This window comes from Crocuta crocuta, unplaced genomic scaffold, assembly GCF_008692635.1.
Source record: "Crocuta crocuta isolate KB4526 unplaced genomic scaffold, BGI_CrCroc_1.0 scaffold163, whole genome shotgun sequence".
Lineage (NCBI taxonomy): Eukaryota > Metazoa > Chordata > Mammalia > Carnivora > Hyaenidae > Crocuta > Crocuta crocuta.
Window position 1 is genome coordinate 5,751,222 of NW_027529533.1, and position 18,862 is coordinate 5,770,083.

The 18,862-nt window shown below is 36.8% G+C and overlaps 1 long non-coding RNA gene across 3 annotated transcripts in view; it reads right to left on the reverse strand.

Moving 5' to 3' along the window:
- Window positions 1–18,276, reverse strand: part of LOC144229231 (uncharacterized) — a 294,216-nt gene extending 275,940 nt beyond the window's left edge. For all 3 annotated transcript variants that reach the window (XR_013334415.1, XR_013334413.1, XR_013334414.1), the window contains exon 1: window positions 18,219–18,276. This is a non-coding gene — a long non-coding RNA (uncharacterized LOC144229231). The remainder of the gene's footprint in view (window positions 1–18,218) is intronic.
- Window positions 18,277–18,862: the final 586 nt, after the last annotated feature.

Genomic DNA, 18,862 nt, shown 5'->3' on the forward strand with positions numbered 1-18,862 from the left:
AGCTTATCTTCATTCATTTCTTTTCTAAGGCTTGTTTGCAGATCCAAGTTTCTGATGTAGCATTTTTTTCTCCCTCAAGAGCTTCTATCATCTTTTGCTGAGGCAAGTCTGCTAGAGGCGAAGTCCTCAGTTTTCACTTGTTTCAGAAAGTCTTAATCTTCCTTCAATTTTAAAGGATAATCTTAGTAGATATAGAGTTCTAGGTACATAATGCTTTTCTTTTATTGCTTTAAATATCTCACTCCACTCTCCTCTTGCTTGCATGGCTTCTGAAGAGCAATATAATTTTTTTCTTATTCTTCTATCGATAAGGTGTTACATTCCTCTCTTTTCAAGATCTTCTCTTTGTCTTCAGTTTTCTATAGTTTTAATATGTCATTCCAAGGTGTAATTCTGTTTTGTTTTGTCAGTATACATTCTTCCTGTTGTTCTCTGGACTTCTTGGATCAGTGGTTTGAAGTCAAAAAGTCCACACATAGTACCTTATAGTGCTATCCTTTAACTTGAAAAGTATCCACAGCCAGATTCAGGTTGTAAACTGGCATTGGAGTACACTCTCTATCATATTGATAATGTAAAACCAGATACAATGATTTGGAGGTTTATCACATACTCTCTAATAGCCAAGTCCACAGTCTTTGTCTAAGTTTTCATTCCCTTTATAGTATTTGACATTTAACTCTCAAAGTACTCAACTCACCTGGATAATGTGCCCTTTTTGACCATATTATGTTCCATGCATTTTAACTTCTTTGTTTAGCTCTGTATCATCTACCTTTATTGTTGTTAATAATTGGCCTCTACCATGTGTGAACTTTCAAAGTCAAGATAGGCATATCTAGTTCTACCATGCTTCACTTTATTGTGCTTTGCATGTATTACATTTTTTCATAAGTTGTTTGTGGCAACAATGCCTCAAGCAAGTCTGTTGGAACCATTTTTCCAACAGCATTTGCTCCTTTCATGTCTTTGTCACAATTTGATAATTATCACAATATTTCAAACTTTTTATTATTACGATATTTGTATGCTGATCTGTAATCAGTGATCTTTGATGCTACTTTAATTGTTTCAGAGTGCTATGAAACATGCTCGTATAAGATGGTGAACTTAATAAACATATGTGTCCTGACTACTCTACCAAACAGCCATTCCCCCAACTCTTTCCCTCTTCTTAAGACTCCCTATTCCCTAAAAAACAACAACATTAAAATTGGGCCAACTAATAACACTGCAATGGCTACTAAATGTTCAAGTAAAAGGAAAAATTGCACAACTCTCACTTTAAATCAAAGCTAGAAATGATTAAGCTTAGTGACAGAGACATGTTAAAAAGTGAGATAGATCAATAACTAGGCCTCTTGAGCCAAAGAATTTGCCAAGTTGTGAATGCAAATAAAAAGTTCTTGAAATTAAAAATGCTACTCCAGTGAACACATGAATATTAAGAAAGTGAATCAGCCTTATTGCTAATACGGAGAAAGTGTTAGGGGTCTGGATAGAAGATCAAACCAGCCAGTAAACCAGAGTCCAAAACAGTGAGTCCCTACCTCTTTTCAACTCTATGCAGGCTGAGAGAAGTGAGGAAGTTTCAGAAGAAAAACATGAAGCTAACAAGGTTTATGAGGTTTAAGGAAAGAATCCATCTCCGTAACATCAAAGTGCGAGGTGAAGCAGCAAGTGCTAAACTAGAAGCTGCAACAATGTGTACAGAAGATGTAGCTAAGATCATTAACAAAGGTGAATACATTAAATGATAGATTTTCAGTGGAGATGAAACAGGTTTATAGTGGAAGAAGATGCCATCTAGGACTTCCATAGCTAGAGAGGAGAAGTCAATTCCTGGCTTCAAAGCTTCAAAGGACAGGATAACTCTCATTAGGGGCTAATAATCCTGTTAACTTAAAGGTGAAGCCAATGCTCCTTTACCTTTCCAAACATCCTAAGGCCTTTATTAACTATGCTAGTCTACTACTCTCTCTGTATTCTATAAATGGAAAACCAGAACCTAGATGACAGTACATCTGTTTACAACAAGGTTTACTGAATATCTTAAGCCCACTGTGGAGGTCTACTGCTGAGAAAAAATAATTACTTTCAGAAAATGACTGCTACTTGGCAATGCACTTGGTTACCCAAGGGCTCCAATGGAGATGTACAATGAGATTAATGTTTTCATGCCTGGTAACACAACATTCATTTTCCAGCCCATGGATCAAAGAGGCATTTAAACTTTCAACTTTAATTATTTAAGAAATACACATTATCAAGCTATAGATGCCATAGAAAGTGAAACCTTTGATGGATATGAGCAGAATTAATTGAAAATCTTCTAGAAAGGATTCACATTTTAGATGCCATTAAGAACATTCATGAGTAATGGGAAGAGTTGAAAAAATCAACATGAACAGGAACTTGAAAGAAGTTGATTTTAACCCTCATGGATAACTTTGAAAGAATCAAGATTTAGGTGGAGGAAGTAACTGCAGATGTGGTAGAATCAGTTAAAGAACTAGAGTTAGAAATGGAGCCTAAAGTTGTGACTGAATTGTTGCAACCTCATGATAAAAGTTTAACAAATGAGGAGTTGCTTCTTATAGATGAGCCAATAAAGTGGTTTCTTGAGATGTAATCTATTTCTGGTGAAGATGCTGTGAAGACTGTTGAAATGACAACAAAAGATTTACATTATGACATAAATTTAGTTGATAAGGTAACAATAGAGTTTAAGAAGATTGACCCTAAAGGCGCCTGGATGGTTCAGTACATTAAGCTTCGAACTCTTGATTTCGGCTCAGGTCATGATCTCACAGTCCCTGCATTGGGCTCTGCACTGATAGCACAGAGCCTTCCTGGGATTCTCTCTCTCCCTTTCTTTCTTTGCCCCTTACCCCTTTGAGCTCACTCGCTAGCTCTCTCTCTCTCTCTCTCTCAAAATAAACAAACACTTTAAAAAAGAAGAAGATTGACCCTAATTTTAAAATAGATTCTACTGTGGGTAAAACACTATTCAACAACATTGTATGCTACAGGGAAATTGTTCAGGAAAGAAAGAGTCAATTGATGTAGCAAACTTTATGATCTTATTTTAAGAAATTTCCACAGTCACTCCAACCTTCAGTTACCATGACCCTGATCAATCAGCAGCCATCAACATCCAGACAAGACCCTTCACCAGCAAAAAGATTACAACTTGATGAAACCTCAGATGATGATTAGCATTTGTTAGTAATAAAGTATTTTTAATATGTACTTTTAAAAAGATATAATGCTATTGTACAGCTAATAGCCTACAGTATAGGGTCAACATAATTTTTATATGCACTGGGAAACTAAAAAGTTCATTTGGCTTACTTTATTGTGATATTTGCTGTATTGTAACATTTACTTTATTGCAGTGGTCTGCAAGTGAATCCAAAATATCTCCAGGGTATGCCTTTATAAAATATTATCACTTTTAAAATAAAAAATAGACTTAGATCTTATTAACTCTTGGACACTCCCTCATTTTAGTTCATTTCTCAAAGTCAAATGAATTTCGTTTTACTTTTAGAATTAAGGTTTTTAGAAAATTTCTTACAATGCATTAACTATTTATTATATTATCAATATAATTACACATTCTTCCAAGAGGCTTAATGAAGCACTAAATTGCAAAGTAGGCATTAATCTTCAAAATACCCCTAAGAGGTAGATAAAACTAAATGAGAATAAGATTTCTTTCAAGGTTTAGGTTCTTTAAAAAGGTAAGGCAGGCAATTAATTATTAAGAACAATACTTCTTACACATTGTCACACAAGTTAAATCATCACTGAGTCCAGAAATTCTGGAAACATCTTTGATGACTAATTTGACTCTTACTTCAACAAAGAATCATTTTTTTCACTATTAATCTGCCCTAAAATCTCTTATCCACATACTTTCTTGAATCTACTACAATAGACTTGAGGTATACACATGATTTTTAATCTGGTATTTCTTTTTTTAACCTCACTAGCCTTTTTATCTTCCCTATAGATAATCAATATTTATTTTTGTTAGGATCTAACTCCTATGTTAATGATTTGACATCACTCAAAGACTGACTGCATTTGACAGAAATGCTAGGAGCTAGAAATATTGGGATGAACTACATTCTAATTTGGGTGATTTCTTTCACTTGGCACTGTTCCCTTTACCCTCAAAAAACAGTACCCTCTATAAGAATTCTGGCTGCAACTGAGGAGACTGGCAATTTCATTCTCTAAAAATTACTATAAACTTAGAGAAAACTGACCAAAAAAAAAAAAAAAAAAAAAAAAAAAAAAAAAAAAAAAAAAAAAAGGGAGGAGGAGGGGGAGGGGAAAAATCAGTGTTGTGAAACCCAATCAAAGAGATACAACAGCTGAGAAGGATCTATGCTTGAAAAACTGCTGAAATTCAGGTAAAAACAGTGAAAATCTCTGGCATTCTAGTTGAAGGATGCTTTCATGCACCCTTCCCCAACCTTGGTCAGTTTGAGTTTTGGGTCTGCTCTGCTAGCCCAAGGTTGTGGTACTGATTGGACACAGTTTTCCTGGATCAAGTGCTGTACAAGTACAGCTGTGTCAGGGAAGTCCCAAGCTCCTCACACACTCCTGTTCTACCATGAAGCTATAAACATGATAGAAAGACCTGAAATGAATAAGCAGAAAATAAAACCCAGGGCAGATTTGAAAACTGCCTAAACTGTTAATGTGTTCTGCTAACACACAGATCCATTGGCCAGATGATGGAAATCTTACTGGCCAAAAGAAAATGCGACCTGAAGGTAAAAATAGAAACCCACAAGAATAAAGTAAGAACATCAGAAATGGGAAAAAATATGTGGTTAACTTAAAAGACTCTATAAATATTTTTTTCATTTCTTCTATTTTTTTAATGCTTATTTATTTTTGAGAGACAGAGAGAGACTGAGTGCAGCTGGGGGAAGGGCAGATAGAGAGGGAAAGAGAGAGGGAGACACAGAATCCAAAGCTGGCTCCAGCACCAAGCTGTCAGTGCAGAGCACAATGCGGGGCTCCAACCCACAAACCATGAGATCATGATCTGAGTGGAAGTCAGATGCTTAACCAACTGAGCCACCCAGGTGCCCCTACATTTCTTCTCTTAACTTTAAGAAAAAAAAGATTGTGTAAACAATAATTATAAAACTATAATGCCAAGTTTATAACAGATATTGATGTAATATATATGACAGCAATATCATAAAAGAATGTGATAGGAAAGGAGCAGTTATATTAGAGCAAAGTTTCTGTATTTTACTGGAATTTAATATATGAAGGAAATTATGATAAATTAAAATGCAGATCATATTCAATGGAGTAACCAATAAAACATAGTTAAAATAATTTACACGATATGCTTAAAAAAGTGTCTAACACACACCAAAAAAAGAGCAATCAAGAAGGAGCAGGGTAACATGAAACAAAGACAAAAAACAAATAGCAAAGTGTCATGTATAAATCTAGACAAATCAATAACATGTAAATGTGAGTAGTAGGGTGCCTGAGTGGCTCAGTTGGTTGAGTGCCCAACTCCTGATTTCAGCTCAGATAATGATCTCACAGTTTGTGGGACTGAGCCCTATGTCAGTCTCTGCACTGACCAAGCCCAAGATTCTTTCTCTCCCTCTCTTTCTGCCCCTCCACTGCTTGTGTGCTCTCACTCTCTCTCTGTCAAAATAAATAAATAAACATTAAAATAAAATAATAAAATAAAATAAATGTGAGTAGCCTAAGCATTCCAAAAACAAAGTGGAGATATCCAGACTGGATTATAAAAGCAATATCCAATTACAAGAGATATATTTTGGATTCAATACACAAATAAGTTAAAATCCAAAGGAAGGAAAAATATAAACTATGCAAATAGTAACAACAAGAACTATGGAGTGGCTAGAGCAATATAAGACAAAACAGAATTTACAGCAAAATTTATTAGAAACAATATTAGAGGGGTATTTCATAATGATATAAAAGTCAATACACAAGGAAAATAGAACAATCCTAAATATATATTCACCTAATAACAAAAATGTAAATGCAGCAAAAACTGATAAATCAATTCAGTAATTTTAGTTTGAGATCTCAATACCACTTTCATCAACCATTAATAAGATACCTAGTGAGAACATCATAGTTATATAGAAAACTTGAATGACATTATTAATATTTTTATCCTACCTGCAGAATTCACCTACTCTAAACTGCATATGGATTATTCTTTGGTATAAAACATATGTTAGGTCATAAAACATGTCTCAATTAATTTAAAACAATTTAAATTATAAAAAATATGTTCTCCAACCACAACAGAATTAAGTTAGAAATCGAAACATTGGTGAGGATGTGGATAAAGGGAACCCTCTTACACTATTGGTGGGAGTGCAAACTGGTGCAGCCACTCTGGAAAACAGTACGGAGGTTCCTCAAAAAATTAAAAATAGGACTACCCTCTGTCCCAGCAATTACACTACTAAGTATTCACCCAAAGAATACAAAAATAGATTCAAATGGAAACATGCACCCTGATGCTTATAGCAGCATTATCAACAACAGCCAAATCATGGAAAGAGCCCAAATGTCCACTGGCTGATGAATGGATAAAGGTGGTATGTACAATGGAATATTACTCAGCCATAAAAAGAGAATGAAATCTTGCTACTTACAATGGTGTGGATGAAGCTAGAGTGTATTATGCAAGGTGAAAAAAGTCCATCAGAGAAAGATAAAAACCATATGAGTTCACTCCTTTATGGAATTTAAGAAACAAAACAGATGAACATGGGGGAGGGGGGAGAGGAAGGGAGAGAGAGAGCAAGAGAGAGAGAGGCAAACCAGAAAATGGACTCTTAACTACAGACAACAAACTGAGGGTTATTGAAGAGAGGGGAGGGTGGATGGGGTGATGGGTTAAATGTTATGATGGGTATTTAGGAGGGCATTTGTGATAAACATTGAGGTTATATGTAAGTGATGAACCACTAAATTCTATACTTGAAACCAGTATTATACTGTATGTTAACCAAATGGAATTTAAATTTTAAAATATCACATAAATGACAGACAACTAAACATATTTTGAAAGGAAGATCAATTATCAAATACTTTAATAATTTTTCTGACACATCTGCTATCAATTCTAAAAATCAGTATTTGCTTGAATATTCTTTTATAGTTAATCAAACATTATACAATTGAAATTTCCACATCTTACATTCTATAATAGACAAGGACTACTCATATTTTGACTAGCTATAATCAAGGTAGTAAGGCTTATTTCAGCTAAAAAAATGATTATTTTTTAAAGTTAATTTACTGAGGGGCGGGGAGCAGAGGGAGAGAGAAAGAGAGAATCCCAAATGAGTTGAGGTACTCAAACTCATGAACTGTGACATTACAACCTGAGCCAAAATCAAGAGTTGGATGCTCACAACCAATTGAGCCACGCAGGCACCCCTAAAAAAAGGTTATTTATAAAAGAGTAATGATCAGATATCACTAGTTTCTGATGAATATGGAAATAATATGGAACTCCTTGGACACATGCTAAGAGTCGGGGATTGCTGTTCTTTCAGGGAATTGCTGCTCTTTTTAGGGTGCTCTTAGGTAATAGTATTGAGAGAACATTGAGCAGAAACAATGCCCTTCAGTTAAAAAGGATGTGTTACTCTCAGTGGAATGCACATTCAGATAGATAGTAACGTATATTAATCTAAAATACTGAGTATATAACCTAAAATTAGAAATGGTTCTTAACACAGCCAGACAAAAGTAATCAAAATTGAAAAGGAATTTGTATAAGAAACCTGATTTTTAAAGTTTAAATAATGTAGACCATTATTTTTACATTTACCTTCCAATATTGTAACCATTGGATTTTGTTTTGTGTTTGATTTCCTAATATGGGAGGTGATTCTAGTGGTAAATAGCATAAGCAGGTGCCTGGGTGGCTCAGTTCGTTAAGTGTCCAACTTCGGCTCAGGTCATGATCTCACAGTCCGTGGGTTCAAGCCCCACATCAGGCTCTGTGCTGACAGCTCAGAGCCTGGAGCCTGCTTCAGATTCTATGTCTCCCCCTCTCTGTCCCTCCCCAGCTCACACTCTGTCTCTTACAAAAATAAACAAATATTGAAAAAACAATTTTTTTAATTTAAAATATTAGTTTAACTGATTTAACAATACTTTCATTTGTATCACCCTTTTTAATTTTATAAAAAGTGATGCCAAATCTTTGACCAAGTATTTGACTTTTCACTAGATATAACCTAAGTTTCATAAAATGATCCAAAATAACACACTTGTGTTAGAATAATTATACTTGCACAAGATAAATATGATACATGTGGCATCTTCTATATAGGACATTTCATTAATAATATGGTTATAAGCAAAATTCAAAATCTTCAAAATACAAAAAAAGGTTATAAATATTTCATGACAGATCCAAGCTATTAAATCACACTTACAGAGCATTTAGCAATCCACACACCAGACAGAGGTAATGACACTTGGCATCAAAGTGTCAAAAGATCCACCTGATATGGAATAAATAACCCCATTTTATTTAAGCAGGAGGTCAATGTTCAGCAAGCTTTTCCTCCCTGGAAGGGTAATGATTTCAAAGCAATTACCCCTCAGCTGTCAGAATCCAAAGGTCAGATTTGACCATTTGCTATTTTTAAATGCCTAGCCCTATCTATCAGCTAGCCTAAAATCTGAGTTAACTATACAACTAATTTTGAGTGGGGGTGAGAAAGGAGGGAATCATGAAACAGAAACTGTAATTTAACCTGTGAAATAGATACTCAGTAACAAATGTAATATGAAGCTTTGAAATATTAAAGTTTGGAAACTACTTATCTCCAATTAATGAGAAGGTAAAAACAGCTTTCATTTTCTCTAACCTACCAGAGAACTGAAAAAAAATTACATTTCCCCCGTATTACTCAACTTTCAACAATAATTTTTTGGTGTTTTCTTATTTTATTGTCTCTTTCTGTAACCTTAAGCAAATTGCTTAATCACTGAGTTTATTCCTCAGTGTACCCCATAAAGAATGAAAACCTTTCACAAATTTTCTATGGTATTATTAATTCTATAAGAAACTTCGGTTATTAGGTTGTGTCCAAGTTTTTTTCAACCTATAATTTGAAGGGCCCGTCCGCTTAAAGAGTTAAGGTATGATTAGCACCTCCACACAGACACAAACATCTGATCGAAACTTTTTTTCTACAACTAAAAGAATCGCTCCCATCCCCCACATCCCCCCACTTTTTTTTTCACTGGATTTGTTTACAGTTTTATTGAGGTATAATTTACATTAGATAAAATTTATCCATTATAAGTATATAAATAGATGGACCTGGGGACTTGTACAGTTACGTAGCCATCACTACCACCAAGATATCTAACAGTTCCATCACCGTAAAACATTTCCTCTGTCCCTTTGAGTCAATCACCCTCCCTGTCTGTGCCCCATGGTAAATAGGATACAGACTGATAATGATTTACTGTTAATGTAAACTGTATATTCTTAGCCTATAAACCTTTATATTTTTAAAATGTTGATTTACACTGGAAAGAGTACATGTGCTCATTAAATCTTTTGACTTTTTGACTTGTAAGGAAAATAAAGATTGGCTAAATAATAGGGGTTAATGAAAGGACATTACCTTTTTATGTTCTTATGCTTGGTCATCTTGGTATCTCCTTCTGTATCTATGCCTTTCCTGGAGCTTTGGTTAGTGACACTGATAGCAGTGTTGTCTGTCTCTCCTCTCGGTAGCTATTGATACTGAGGTAGCTGGGTTTCTTTCTTCCCTGTTAGTTCATCTGCTATCAGGCCTTGGGTTTCTTTGGACTGACTGGTCAATGCACAGAGTGAGGAGAGCTATGGGACTAACCTTTGACTTTACCACTAACTCATTCCACTAAGCTCTTCAATGTTTATCTTTACACACTGAATAAAAGCTTAATTAGGGCTCCATCTTTCCGGTGATCAGTCCCTATCCAGAAGCCCACCAAGAGTTGCTTCATTAGAACAAAATATACTCCTATCACTCAGGAAATTCCAAAGGAATTAGGAACTCTGTGTCAGATACCTTTATTGCTTAAGAAACCACAAGGGTCCGGGGCGCCTGGGTGGCTTAGTCGGTTGAGCGTCCAACTTTCACTCAGGTCATGATCTCACGGTTCGTGGGTTCGAGCCCCACATCGGGCTCTGTGCTGACTGCCAGCTCAGAGCCTGGAGCCTGTTTCCATCTGTGACTCCCTCTCTCTCTGATCCTCCCCTGCTCACGCTGTCTCTCTCTCTCTCTCCTAGAAATAAATAAAACATTTAAAAAAAAAAAAAAGAAAGAAAGAAACCACAAGGGTCCTAGGAGCTGATGTCAGAAACTGGGTTCAGAGATCAAATATTAAAACAAAAGATCTTCCTAGTACTCTTTTCTTTCAAGGTTTTAGGAGCTTTATGTCAGGAATGGAAGCAGAAACCAAATATATTTCTTATTATTTCAAAGGGGTCCTTAATTGTGGGCATTATTAATGAGAATAAACTTAAAATAATCTAAACAATATTACATATAAGCTACATTTGCCTATTTACTAAGAATTGCTTTCATTTGTTCAATGATTTACTATGCTCAGGGCTTTACTTACGTTAGCTTATTTAATTCTCACACAGCCCTATGAGAAGGCTGTATTTATAATTTTCATGTTACATGTAGAAAACAGAAGCATGAGAGGTTAAGTCACTGTCCAAAGGTTGGGGTACCTGGTGGCTCAGCCTGTTAAAAGACCTACTCTTGATTTTGGCTCAGGTCATTATCTCATGGTTTGTGAGACAGAGCCCCACATCAGTTTCCATGCTGACAGTGGGGAGCCTGCTTGGGATACTCTCACTCCCTCTCTCTCTCTGCCCCTCCCCTGCTTGATCTCTCTCTCTCTCTCTCTCTCTCTCTCTCTCAAAATAAATAAATAAACTTAAAAAAAAGTAACTGCCCCAAGGTTGCATAGAGAAGGCATGGCAGGAGCAGGCAGTCTGACTTCAGGGCTCATATCCTTCAGAAGATGTGGCCTCAACTTATACGCATACTTATTAACAATATTACATAACTAACAATTAACTTAGCCACAAAGGCAGTTAATTTTACTAAGCACAACTCAGAATCAGCCTTGTTACATCACAAAGCAAATCCCTTCTCACTAAGGAGTAATAACCACATTTAGTCAGTGTGGGCAGGAGTGAAATTTTTGTTTAAGGTCCTAGATCCTACCCTCCTTCAATCTGTTTATACCTTCTGTCGCTGACTTGTACTTTCTCCTTATTGGGCCACATGCTAACTTTTGATAATAGTCAACAGGCCCTTTCAGATCTCCTCTGCAGTGGCTCATTGTCAGATTAGTAAAGGGTAAGGTTTGCAATGCTTACAAAGGAAAGCTTCTACAACTGCTGCAATTACTGTTTTATAGTCACTAAGTTTACTTCCAATTAAGCTCTGTGGGTAAGGGCTTACAAAACCCATCCCCCTTCTGCATGAATATTTGAACTCTGGCTAACTTTCTAGCTCAGTATTTTTTTTTGAGGATTTATTGAGTGTTTTAATATTACCAATGCAATTACCAAACATGTCAGAAGCTTCTAAAAAGCTGTTCTTTTATTCACGTTGATCAATTTCTTTTTTTTNCAGTATTTTTTTTTAATGTTGATTCATCTTTGAGAGAGAGAGACAGAGAATGAACAGATGAGGGAGAGAGAGAGAAAGAAAGAATGAGAGAGAGAGGGAATCTGTGCTGTCAGCACAGAGCCTGACGCAGGGCTCAAGCTCATGAATGTGAGATTATGACCTGACCTGAAGTCAGATGCTTCATTGACTGAGCCACCCAGGTGTCCCGCTAGCTCAGTTTTTCAAAAAACTGATAAAGATAGAATATCAACTTTGTTATTAGGCAACTTCACGTGTAGAAAAAGTAACCTCTAACAGATTGCATTTGAGCTGTATGAACTATAAATACTTTGTAGAAAGTCATAATTTAAGGCATATACTGATTTTCACGATTAGGCAAGTCACATGTGTTACATGCATTTTCCAGGTCAGTGTCCCCATCTGATCTAGAGTACAGACCAACCCTGAAGGCATCTGAATTTGCAGTTCCTAGTAGTCTTCCATCCCTGGGAGGAATTTTATAGTGGAGCACCTCATCAAAACTGGACCCCAAGGGAAAAAATTTTTTTTAAAAAAAGACTTTTCTTTCTTTCATTTTTTCTTTTTAAGCAAGCATTTGCCATACCTAATGACATCATTATGTTGCACATTTAAAACTTAGAAAGATTTAGAATAATAGCAAGAACAGGTGTAAATGTCCTCTATAAATGTTCATACTAAGAAATTTAGAGTACAGTATGTTTCAAGGTTTTTAAAAATTACTTTGACAAATCTCAGATGAATTCAGTTACTTTTAATGAAATTTCTTACTCTCATGGTGAGTTTTTAAGACAAATGCATAGTGAAACAGTTAAACATGCTTTTCTCCAGTTTCATCAACACACAGATTTATAAAAAAATAATAAGTCTAAAGCTAAGACCAATGATTTAGGCAAAACCACACTAAGTAGATTCAGTTTACCTTGACTTATGGAAATAGCATTTTAAGGTAAAGAAGTAACAGAAAGTATCCTACTATTTAGAGAACAATGCAGCTTCAGAGTGGAAAACAAATCATGCGCATGCATTCTTTCAGTTGGTTTAATTCTACCACTTTGCATATTCACCTAGTCTTAGAGAATGGTAAAACTATTTATCTTAGAAATAGAATTCAAATTATGAAAGCCAATTTCCCCCCAGTAGCAATCAGCTCAGTACTCATGAGCTCCATTTTAATAAGTAACTTTGTTCAATATGTAGATCAAATTCTATGTTAATTAACATCTTCCTAGAAAACCCTGAATAATAAAATTCAAATAGAATTTAAATTATAATTTATATGAACATTGATTTCTCTTTTGATAAATTATTTTCTCGTAGTAACTTGAATTGTAATTGGAAGGGTAACGATTCTATGTAACCGAATTTTTAGTTGTGGAATCTGTGAGCCACTAAAACTTAAAACATAAGGGAAGCATAAGGCTTAGGTTGAATTAACTAAGTGAGGAGATGAGTGGCTAGAAGTAAAAGGATTAAAAAAAGAGATAAAGGGGCACCTGGATGGCTCATTCAGTTAAGCCTCTGACTTCAGTTCAGGTCATGATATCATGGTTCAGGAGTTTGAGCCCCATATTGGGCTCTCTCTGCTGTCAGCACAGAGCCCACTTCAGATCCTCTGTCCTCCTCCCTCTCTCGGCCCCTCCCCACCCTCTCTCACTCCCCTCTCTATAATAAATAAATAAATATTAAAAAAAGAAAGAAAGAAAGAAAGAAAGAGAAAGAAAGAGAAAGAAAGAAAGAAAGAAAGAAAGAAAGAAAGAAAGAAAGAAAGAAAGAAAGAAGCAAGTAAGTTTGGAAAGAAGCAGGCAGGTTGCCCAGCTATGGGATTGGGAGAGGGAGAGAAAGGGTATTACATTCTTTCTTCCTGACCAAGATATACTCTTTGGACAGAGCCAAAAGAAGCTTAAACCATTTTCCAACTTAGTGGTCGCTCTCATAGAAACAGCACTGAAGAGGTAAAAGAGGCAGATTTTCAGCTAGGTGCATCAATGTTGGGGTTGATGATACTGTGCTAAATAAAGGTGACTTTTAGGCAGCAGCCTGGAACACTCAGGGAAGTGGCCCTCAACTGAGGTAATGGCTAGAAGCTAAGAAAGCAAACAGCACCATGAGAGAAAAAATAGATTTATTAATAGTTGATGCTGCAGCAATACTCAGCAAATTAATTCAATTTAGAAAATTTTTGTTAGTTATGACTGTTCTCTACAGATCCCAGGTATAATCACTTCATTAGTTTACAGCACTTTTTTAATCCTCTTTTTTTTAATGGTTATTTATTTTGAGAGAATGTGTGTGAAAAGGGGAGGAGCAGAGAGAGAGAATCCCAAGCTGGCTCTGCACCAACCATGCAGGACTCCATCTCACAAGCTGTGAGATCATGACCTGAGCTGAAATCAAAAGTCAGACACTTAACTGACTGAGCCACCCAGGCCTCCTAATCTTCTGACTCTTGACAAGTTAACTGACAAGCTAATAATTCCCAGCATAATCAGATGTGTAATGGAAAGAGACAAAGACTGATAATGAAGCATGAGGAGACAAGGATAGAGGTAGAATTTATAATAACAATTCCTAACTTTTAATATGCATATGAATCAACTAGAAATCTTGTTAAATTTCAGATTCTTATTCAGGAGGTCTGAGGATGGTCCTCAGATTCTGTTTCTAATAAACACCCAGCTTATTCCAATGTTATGGCCCATGGGATATACTTTGAGCAACAAAGAATTAAAGAATGGGAACAATTTCTAAGCATAAAAAAGTTAAAATACAGCGAGACCACAGCCAAACAACAGTCTGGTACATCACAATTCTGGCCAACATGATCTTCTTAGCAAGCCTATTCGTATGGGCAGCGTGACACCCAGGAAATGAAACACTGGTCTGGTTAAAAAAGAATAAAATAAAATAAACAACAACAAAACCTGTGTATTTTCCTCTACAAGGTCAACATTATTGGATAATACATTTCCCCAAGAAATTATTTTAACTAATACTAAATCTTTACAAGATTTCATTAAATTTTATAATTTCCCATAAACATTTTCTTCTCACTCCAATCAGAAATACTATGGACCCTGGGTAGATTTGTGAGTTGTGAGGAAGGGAAACTGCAACCTAACATAAAAAGACATTTCAAAGTGAAGGATGTTTTTCCCATTAACCTTCAGGGTAACATAGTTATGACATGAGATCAATATGTAGTGACTAGAGAAGAGATTAGAGGAAAGAAGGAAGCAGGAGATAGAATTCCACAACACCCATGCTTGCTCAAACAGGTAGCACTGCAACAAGTGTGCCATTTGTAAACAAGCAAATAAATAGGACAACTCAAAATATAAAAGTCAGGAGCCTATGGCATCATGTATAAATCAAATGACAGCTACACCTAAAAAAACGATAGTTGGATTCAGAATATACTCAGAAAGTATGATGGTACAATCAACTGGAAAACAAAGGATGATCTACAAGTTCTATCTTTGTCACAATGCAGAAAAGTTAAAATTTCCTTAGGAAGACCAATTTGCAAGGTTGGCCCTTGGGTAGCATTTGAAAACTTAAGTATAAAGATGAAATTTTTCCAACATTTTTAGAGTAGATAAGTCACTCACTGTGCCTTAACTCTGTAAAAACAATGTGGTTTATACTGAACATCTACTTTCCTTCTGGGAGTCTAGAAATTTGGTAGAGTCTAAGTAGAGGGTGCCCAAATGATCTGGATTCAAACATCCTAACTAACCTTCTGTCTTCCATTCTTACCTTCTATCCCTTCAAAAAATTCCCCAACATTAAGTAAAAGAGATCTTAATAAAATGTGATTCTCATGTTACCTCTCTTCTTAAAATAACTAACAGCATTGTGGGCCAGGGAGTGAATGAGTTTGTAATAACTCTTATTACAGGTAGGTGAGAATTAAAAGGAAGATTAACACAGTTCTATACTCCTGCAATGTTACATGTTCAACTCCACAAATGCTGGTGTGATGTCAAGCATAAGGGCAAGAGCAATATGAGCAGAATTTATATACCCTTTCAAGTTTTGTTGTACCATTAGGGCTCCTGTAGTCCAGCAAGCCCTACCTAGTCTTTAAGTAAATAAAATGTTGTAGAGGATTAACTTCTGGGGAAGATGACAGATGAGGAGGACCCTAAGCTCACCTTGTCCCATAGATACAACTAGATAGCCACCACATCAGTGTAAATAACCCAGAAAACAAACTGAAGCCTGGTGGAACAGACTCTCCACAACTAAAGGTAGAGAGGAGGCCACATTGAAGAGGATAGGAAGGGCAGAGATTCAGTCAGGGACTGAGACCCTTGGGACTATCTCTGCAGGAAGGAGGGTCACAGTGGGCAAGAAGAGGGGACAGGAGGAGATGTCCAAGCCAAGCACCCCAGACATGAGGGACTCACATGGGGAAGATGAATCCTCGTAACATTGGCTTTGAAAACAAGAGGGGCCCAAAATTCAGTGGGGCTTACTCCCTGGAATTTTAAAAATCAGTAGTCTCAGCTCTGAGAGAGTCTGGAGGGCAGGGTGCCCACCCTTAAAGAGACAGCACAACAAACAACCCCAATGAGATACAAGGTACAAGTAGCAATTTGAAAAACATGAAGATTTATTTACTAATCTCAGGGTTAGTGCTAGAGGAGCAAGGACCAGTGAGAATTCTCCAAGAACAAAAATGCTAACAGGCACCATTTCTCTTCCCCACCTCCCAGTGCAATAGAAACTATCTGCACCTAGCTCGTTAACAGCTTACACTCTGCCCCTGTGTTCTTCTGGGGATGGACATGCCACTCAGCCCCACAGGCTTCAGCAGAATTTTTCCCAGGCAGCTGCAGGTCCCCTTCTGCAGCAGACCAGCAAAGACCTTGCTAACACCACACACCCTGCCCCTGCATTTTCCTGAGGAACCGTATCCAATAGGTCCTTGGTGGGAGCCCATCCAAAGCAGTGTCACAAGCCTGGCAGCATGCAACCAGCCCTGACAGGGGCAGCACAACTGCAAAGTGATTCCTGCACTGGGGAGAGGGGAGGATAACCACACACATGGGTCCAGATGAGACCCCAGCAATGGGTTGGGGGCAGACATCTGGTCTGACTGCAGGCCCTGCCTACCAACAAACGTTTCCCAAGGGACAAAGAGGGAAAGCACCTTGCAGTTTAGTGCTACCCTGTGTCTGGCAAACACCTGGTCTGACTCAGCTCAAACTCAAGGCAGCCCCAGACTTGCCTACTAAAAACACAGGGAACAGCCCTTGCCCACAACAGAGCCATTGCAGATGACTCTGCAGTGAAGGCAAACACAGTTCAGCCACAACAGTAAGGCACACATGTAAGAGACATACATGAAGTGCCAGTTTCTGTTAAATAGGGGTCATTGCCCTGCAGGACATTACAAGATCTCTTCTTCATAAGGTCACTACTTTCAAGAGCAGAAGATATAGCCGAACTTCCTAAGACAGAGAAACACATACAGAGAGGCACACAAAATGAGGACACAGAGGAATATGTTCTAGATGAAAGAATAGGAAAAAATCACAGTAAGACAGCTAAATGAAATGGAGATAGAGAATTTACAGTAATGATCATGAAGATACTCATTTGACTTAAGAGAGGATTAAAAACAGAATTACCATATGACCTAGTAATTCCACTTTTTGGTGTTTACCCAAAGAATACAAAAACACGAATTCAAAAAGATATATGCACCCTTGTATTTACTGCAATATTTTCATAATAGCCAAACTGTGGAAGCAACCCAAGTGACCCTTAAGAGGTAAATGGATACAGAAGAGATGGTGTATGTATGTGTGTGTGTGTGTGTGTGTGTGTGTGTATTTAGTTAGTTTTAGCCATAAAAAGCATGAAATCTTGCCATTTGCAACAATATGGATGGAGCTAGAAAGTAGTATGCTAAACAAAATAAGTCAGTCAGAGAAAGACAAATACCGTATGATTTCACTCAGATGTGGAATTTAAGAAATAAAACAAACAAAAAAGGAGACAAACCAACAGATACTTAACCTATAGAAAACAAACTGATGATAATCAGAGGAAAAGTGGGTGGGAGGATGGGTGAAATAGGTGAAAGAGATTAAGACTACACTTGTCTTGATGAGCACTGAGTAATGTATAGAACTGTTGAATCACAATACTATACACCTGAAATGAATATAACACTGTACGTAAACCACACTGGGATTAAAATCTTCAAAATAAATAAACTGAAAAATGAAATTTCATAGAGGCAAATTCTCACTCTATCCTCATGGAAATGACAGTCCCAATACAAACTACATTTTTTATGAAGAATACTAAAATATTATATAGTGTAAAGAACCATACAGTAAACAAAGGCTGAGCTTTCAAATAGTGAGGAGTGGTACAGATGAAGAACAGATTAATGCCCTGGTGGGTCCGGACTACAGTGGTAGGCTACATACTGCCAAAATGACAGCTGCTACTGTGCTCAATGGACTGAGTTACCTGCTTCCAAATGGCAGATCTGTCTATTGCAACATGCCACCTCTGAAAGTAACTGCTTGAAGAGTGGGAAGAGGGAATATCTAACAGTTCTGATGCCTGCTGGCAAGTTTGGTGACCATTATGAGGTCACCTGCAGGTTTCTCCTTGTTCTTAGGATAAAATCCAGAAGTGTCATTGTCACCTACAGTGACTGCATCATCTGATTCTATGGTAATTTACCAATTCCATTACTCACCACTGACTGGTCAGTATACTCTCTATTCACATGCTCCTTTCAGCTCCTCCGAGGCCATGTTCCTTCCTTCCTTTGAGTCTTCTTTCATGCTGCTCTATCTGCCAGAAAGCTGTCTTCCACCAATATTTCATCCAGCTAACTTCTACCACTACTTAGGTATTCAAATTTCCCAGAGATACCTATACCAAATTAGGTATCTCTAATTTCCCAGAGAAATGCAGTCTAAGGTCTACGATAGAGATGCATGGTCAATACACTTAAGATATAGTGTACTTCTGTGCTGCAGCTCCTAACTCAAGCATAATTAATATTTATGTGAATATTTCTTCAATGTCTATCTCACCTACTACATTAATGTTCTGTAGGTCCATTTTGATGGACCCTGTTTTATCTTGTTCATTACTGTAAT